Here is a 7762-nt window from a genome sequence, read left to right as displayed (position 1 = left end):
TGGTTGATGCAGGATTGCTCATTGGTCGGGGATTCTCTTGCATCACCTATACATCCTAAGCATCTTTGGGCTATGAATTAAGGATACCATCCCTTGCTTGCAAACCTTGAAGTTTCCAAAAATAATACAACAAACCCAAATGTTAGCTCAAAAGATTTCTTTAGTTGATCTTTAAGATTAGGTATTATAGAAGCACAATCACTAATAGTGATTAAAAGATATTTAATCACCACTATAATAATATGGCCATCAAAATGTTTGATATGTGTATTATGATCATATTTCTAGATATTGAACCTTGAAAGAAACTGTCTTCTTTATCTTCTCATACTTAATGAAAGACTCTTTCGAGTCGCATAGCCTTTTCTCTAAGCTTGCACACAAGCTTATAATATCTTTTATGTTTCTTAAACCATATAAATGCCCCACATATATATACCCAGTATAGTTCTCAAAAGAATAATTTATGTTCATAGTTTAAGGAGTGAATGTAAATGTAACACATAAAACATTAAATTTAACGCAAACATTTAATATAATATTTATATGACAAAATTAATAGCATTGTTAGATACATTGTGCTATGTACACAATCAATCACAAGGAAGTGTTTACATATTATTTAGAACACATTCCAAGATCTCTATAGAACATTGCATCATCAAATAAATCCTCAAAGAGAATCCTTAATCTTAAAAAATAATAATAATAATAATATCCATAAATAGTAATTGATCGTGCCTTAATTTATTTTAGTTTTCATCTAAAATTGCCATTAGAAGTATCTTTAAACCATTCCTCAATTTTAGTAGAGATTAAATGAGTCTCAATCAAAACCCTTTAATATGGAGTACCAACTTCCTCTTCTTCAAGTCGCTAACTTAGACCATGGAAAGTATCACAATAAATATAATTAGAAATTCTGCAAATCACTATTACATTTTGGATTTTAATTTTTCAAATAAAATATAATTTATTTACTTGATTTTTTAGCTATCAGAACTTATTCACCCATTTTATTAAATAGGGCTTAACCAATCATAATTAATTTGTTAATCTAACATTCCATATATTGATGGAAAGTCACTAATTGTCCATTATTCTAATAAGCTATAGTTTGTTAATGGACAAAATTGAATAAACAATCGCTAGATAAAAAACAAGACTACCTCTAAATGTAGCAACAATAACACCCTAATCTCTTGATCATGATGATCACCCAATAAAATTCTAATATCTATGATTATGTTAGTATCATTTACTAGAAACCTCATTGGCCAATCACTACAGCTAGTCAAGTTAACCCTTTCTATATTAATATTGGTTGTATGTTATGTGAATCACATTCTATCATCTTTTCTTTAGAAACAATATACTCACATTCTAATTTATATTAATAGTCAATTTTAATATTAGGCAATATTTTTGGGGTAGTACAAGCAAGGCCCTCACACAAAAGCTCCTCAATAATTTTGATGAACTTAAAATTGATTTCTATGCACATGACCTATGAAAGATTACCTAATAAATATCTCATTACTAATGAGAGGTTCACAACAATAGATTCAAAATGTTAGCTTAAATTCCTATGTGTCCACATGACTAAAATGGCTAGTAGTTATAACACTTTGTGCACTAATATATTAGTCTATATAGCTATTCACCATAGCACCCTAAATTAGGCCCATGTATTGGGAATACACCTTCATAGATTGAGCCAAATATTTATAAAAGATAATAAAAAATATTAAAAATTATTTACAATGGGCATTTATTTATTTTTTTGACAATCCCTTATCAACTATACTTGTATAATCCTGATAGCGACAAATGTGTTGAGAATAAAGTTTGTGTAATTGTCAGCCTTTCTTATGAAAATACCCTTGATTTGCATTATTTTAAATAACATAGTTGCATGAATTGAGCTAGCAATGATAAAGGTAGTTTTGTTGAGTAACTTGTCAAAACAAAAGAATCTCACACAAGATTAAGCCATAACTTGTGAATAAACAAGTAAAAAAGAGGCTAATTGAACTTGATTTTGAAAAATGTGTCATCGAGTCAAGTACAATAGAATTGGAAAGTGAACAAACAATATTAGATATTGAATCATCACCAAATATCTCATTGGAAATTCTAGACAAACTTGAATCATCACTAGCATTATTAAATAAACCTCCTAGTTTATCTAATCTTGTAGAACAATTTAAAGTATCATATGCCTTAAGATGCAGTGATAAAAAAGAAGTTCATAGAAAATAAAATGCACGTCCTTCATTTTTATACTATTCATTGGACATCATGGGCATAAAAAACTATGGTTGATGAAAAAGACAGAATCTTGAAGTTAGTTGAGCTTTGGGCAATTTTGAATGTATAATATTTGACTTTCCTATTATAAATCTTAAAGAAGAAGCACCTATGAAAAAATATACCGCATTTAGCCTTGCCAATTTTTCATTATTTTTCTATTGAGGATCCTAATATGTTCTTGTTGTAATTTGATGTGTTGTATCAAAGTAATGCTCAAAAGCTTAAATTATTTCCAGGTACATTAAAATAATGTTGCATTATGATGGTTCATGAGACTTCGACGACATACTATTCACACATGGGATAATATAAAAGAATGATTTTTGACTAAATATCAAGATTAATGTAAAACAAAAAATGTATGTGATGAGATTTTTAGGATGTCACCATTTGAAGAGAAAACAAAAGAAGATTTCTTCAAATGAATCTTATTTAATTGTCAACAATCATGACAAACAACACTATCAATGGTGGCTATTAAAATGCTTTTCTTAGGAGAAATTGTGATGAACATATTGATGTTTTAAATCTCATAGGCGTTGAAGATATTTCTAAATGTTCATTGATATAATTTGTGAAATTTGCAGGAGCTAGTCAAGATCACATCAATCAATATGAAATTATTCTAGAAGACAAATTTCTCAAGGTGACACATTAGGTTTTGTCGAGAAAATGCTAGGTATGTTCATGAAGATATGAAAATTATTCTTTTGAGTCATATGGGAAAGTAAATAAACACTTTGTATAGAGGTAAGAAATAGGAAGAAGTTACCGAGCAAAAAAAATAGAAATATGAAGAAATTGACAAGGCACTAGCTATTTTCTACACTACTTGTTGCAAGGAAGATAATAGTGAAGAATGTCATAATAGAACAAAGATTTCATCTCTAGGATGTTAGTAAAAATACTCCTTGCAACCAATACCCACAAATATGACAAATATTATAGTATTTAGAATACTTTGATACAATCCATTTCATTCAATGCATATTATAAATGTATAAGAGTTTCATCTCCTATATTCATAGGAGAGTTCATATAACAACTCCGATTCATGGATACACAAGTCCTATAACGCATAAAACATACTCATGGGTATTAACAAACTAATATAAACTAACAAATGACTGTTATATGTATCTTATTGAACTATAAAGATATGGGAAATGAAGTGATATTCCTAGCACCCCCATATTAAATCATTCTCCAATCGGGAATAGGCGGACTAACAACAATTGACAGTCATGTTTAGTAGTTCATCAAACAAAGTACAAGTAGGGACATACACATCTACTCATCATAACCAATAGTGGAACTTGCCTCACTATGCTTCTTCAAAAGGATTCACCTCATTGAAATTTATCCAAGGATAGTGATAAACACATTTGCCCATGGAACCAACGATGCGAATCGACACTTCTATTTGAGGTCATACAACATATTTAGATAGAGAAAAATACACCTATCCAATGTTAAAGTAATGAATACATCCAATCACAATTAAAACAACTTCTATGATTGGGGTCAAACAAATCCAATCACAAAAAAACAACAATTATGATTGGGGACAAACAAATCCAACCACAAATAACAAGTAATTGTGATTGGGGATAGGCACATCCAATCACAACATAAAAAACATGAGAACCAATTCTTCATTGTTGCATATGCAACCACCATTATGGATCTCTATTACTCTGATTGGAAATGATAGGATATCGTTATCACTACTATAACATCCTAAAATTGCACCCCTTGCAATTTTTGTCTACATTTGGGTCTTCGCCTTAGTGTTTGCGCCCCTCAGCCTGATCGGGAACCTGATTATGCTCACGCATATCAAAAACCTCATGCAATTCATTGATGCACTTAGCTGCCACCTTGATCCTTCCCCAAACTAGGGCACAAACAGGGAATGGTGTCGTGACCCCCCTTAATGGAGACCTATCTTGGCTCCCTCCCTCTAACATACCTCAAATTTGAAGAGGGAAAATCCCCTCTATGTTGGTTCAAGTTGAAATATCAATCAATTAATCCTACAGACAAGTATATAAGAGGGATTTTCTCTCTCATTTGACATCTCATGAAAATTTAATGAAGCATCTAAGCATTCAAGAGAAATTGAGCATTTTCAGTCTTCCTTCAAGATTTGGAGCAGCAATAGAGTCAAGATTTCATGTGTTGAAGAGGGGATCATCATTCTAATTCATGAAATCATAATTTCATGTGGAGGCAAGAAAAAGTTCACAAGGAGGTATAAGCATTTCAATTTCATACAATTCAACATCCCCTAAAAGAGGAGGATTTCTAATTTCAGTCATTTCAGTTACATTATTTCAACCACTTGGTTAATTCCAAAACTGAGGTTTGACCTAAAGGAAGACCCCTATTCCCAACACATTTCCCTTTCCTTTTGTGTGCAGGAAGCAGGTGGGTCATTGTACTTCTCGATTTAAGCTTTATTTGCAAAGACGAAAAAACCCCTTTTCGATTTGTGGAAACTTTAGAGGACTGATAGGAGGACAACCTGGTCCAGTCACACAGTCCCTACAACTTTTGATAGATTTCACAGAGCAGCTCTGAATCATCTCAAACTTCTCAGATCCAGGTGCACGACTGAATCCTGAATTTGTAGCTCATTTTCTCATATTTATTTTCACTTCCAACACTAAGTCTTAATTCAATTAATCAATTTACAAAAGAGGTTCAAACACATTCCAAACACAATCAATTTACTTAGTATTTAGTCCTTGCATCATTTTAGGATTGGTAGTAGATTCATCCCCTCTTTTAAATGTAAAGTCCCCCAACTGAAAATTGAGCTTAGTGAATCCTCCTTTCCCCGTGGTGGATTTGCTAAGCTCCCAATTTTCCACTTACAACTACCACCTAGAATCTAATCTTGGCTTTAGTCATTTTGGCACAAGTTGTTTTATGACAAAAAAATTGTGGCCCCATCACTAGGATTGATAAGAGGTCACTGAATGTCCTCCAACCTTCTATGCTTCCATTCTCTAATAGGTTTTGTACTTAGAAAATTTGGATTTGAAAATTGATTTTAGAGTACACCCCTTAAAGATGGATAGTATGTACAAGCAATAGGGCATCCAACTACAATTGAAATAATTTATTCAATATTTTTTTCACGCTTTCACATGTTGATAGGCATACTTTTGATAAAATGACAATGCTCATAAAAATAGATCCTATTGTAAAAGAGATGATATGCCTAGATTTTGACTTAGTTTGACAACATATAATAACAACCTAATGTTATTATGAAACAACTAAGTTTTAATTAAAATGTGAAATCTACTATTCAACAAAATAGCTCGCATCTTCCTCAAATTAGAGGAGAGTAGCAACATGAGGTATCTTACAATCTCAACCCCTCTATGGATATCACACATTTGAGAATTTTGTATTTTCATGAATTATTCGTAGTTATGCAAGTGTTTTTCTCAAACCAATTTCAAGTATTTCAATCATATATCTATCATTTAAAGTCATCAACCATTCTTTGAGAATTTATAATAGTTGGCTCACTAAATCAATATAATTATAAATGAGTCTATATAAATGTTCATTGCTTAGATAAAAATTAATCTAATCCATCAAATGGCCAACACATTAGCTCTAGAAATATTGATTAGCTACCCCATACATTGTTTTCATAGCATCCCATTCAACCAAACCCATTGACATCATGTTTGGCTCTGACCAAAGTTTAGTAATAACTTGTAGAACTCAATCCATTAAGTGAGAAAAATGCATCAATATACTTCCTACCATACAAAGCAATGATCCAATCCTCCAAAACACATACATACCCGAATCTCAGTTAGTGTAACGCCCTTCCAAGGATCATTCTTATGATAGTTATGTTAGATGCTAATGTATCTCATGTGTGCTTCTGACTTCCTTATTGATGTTTGAATTTCTCTTGATTGGGATATTTTATGATATTATTTAATACATTATGCTCCTAAAGTGGATGGGGATAGATTTAGGATATGATCACGATGTTAGCATTTTATGTCAATTTATTCATGTTTACATGTTATTTAGTAGGTGTGATTTACTATCTTGGGATAAGATTATGTGTATAGTGCTAACCTTTACTTCATGATTGTGATTAAACGAATACGATATTCAATAATATCTATATGTTATGTCTCTTCTATAATTGTATGGGGGTGAATGGGACAACGTCACATCACTCAATCGTGAGTGACATGTGATTTTATGATTCTCTTTCACCTATTTGAGTGTTTTTGATATGTATATATATTTGCAAATGTTTGGTGTTATGCAGGGTTGTAGGTACGAGACATCGACTCTACCTGGCTTCACAGGTCTGAGCGTGCCTACATAATCCTGATCAAAGTTGTGGGAGATAACATAAGGCCCATTTTTTTAAACCCTTAGCCTTTCTCGGTATTAGAACAATGTCTATTGTCTAGTGTCAACCTAATCCAAATGCCACATAGGCAAAAATCCAATGTCCTTGGTATGTTGTATGTGTCTACATATGTGTCACGTATGGGTTTATTATCTTATTATTTTGGTAGATTTTAATTATTAATTTTCATAATATTTTATTTAAATTTGAGTTAAGATTAAAATGTATTTATTTGAGTGTAATAAATAAAATAAATATATATGTATGTTTGCATAATATTACTTTGATTATTAATTAACAATATATATAAAAGTTCTAATTAATTTAATTTAATATATATATACATTCATATCAATCTATCTGATACCTTGATAGGGGCCATGTTAGGTCAGGAGGATTATACACTCTTTTATTCTATTTATTACATAAGAAAAAACTTCAATAATGTTGAGATAAATTATATAGTTACTAAAAAAAAATTCTTTGATGTTGTGTACTTTGAAATAAATAAGTTTCATCATTATAAAATAGGAAATAAAGTGTTTATTCACACTAATCATTTTCTAATTCATGTATTAATGAATAAACATATTTTTACCTGGAGATCCATTAGATGGTTATTACTATTATAAAAATTTGTTATTTCTATTCTTGACGAGCATGGACATGAGAATGTTGTTGTAGCTTTTTTTATCCCAAATGCCAAATGTTGATGAGCCAATTATAATTAATAGATTTTTCTTGATGATCTTTGTCAAAAGCCCCTAGTTCACTGATAATTCCAACTACTTAGTCACCTAAAACTTTCCTCCACATTTCTCCCCTCGAGATCAATTGAAACTTGTTGAGCATAGTGGATAGTACACCTAGGTTAATGGGCTTCTCTTCCACATTGGAATAGATAACACCATATATCAATGTGTAGTTGAAGATGATTTCTTCAATGTACTTAGAGTATGCCATACAAAACCATGTAGAGCATACTTTTAGTCCAATGTACTATAAAAATGATCCTTATATCTAGAAATTAGTATCCTATACTTCATA

Source organism: Cryptomeria japonica, chromosome 11, assembly GCF_030272615.1.
Source record: "Cryptomeria japonica chromosome 11, Sugi_1.0, whole genome shotgun sequence".
Taxonomy (NCBI): Eukaryota; Viridiplantae; Streptophyta; class Pinopsida; order Cupressales; family Cupressaceae; genus Cryptomeria; species Cryptomeria japonica.
The sequence above is the reverse complement of the archived record's forward strand: the minus strand, read 5'-3'. Positions refer to the sequence as shown.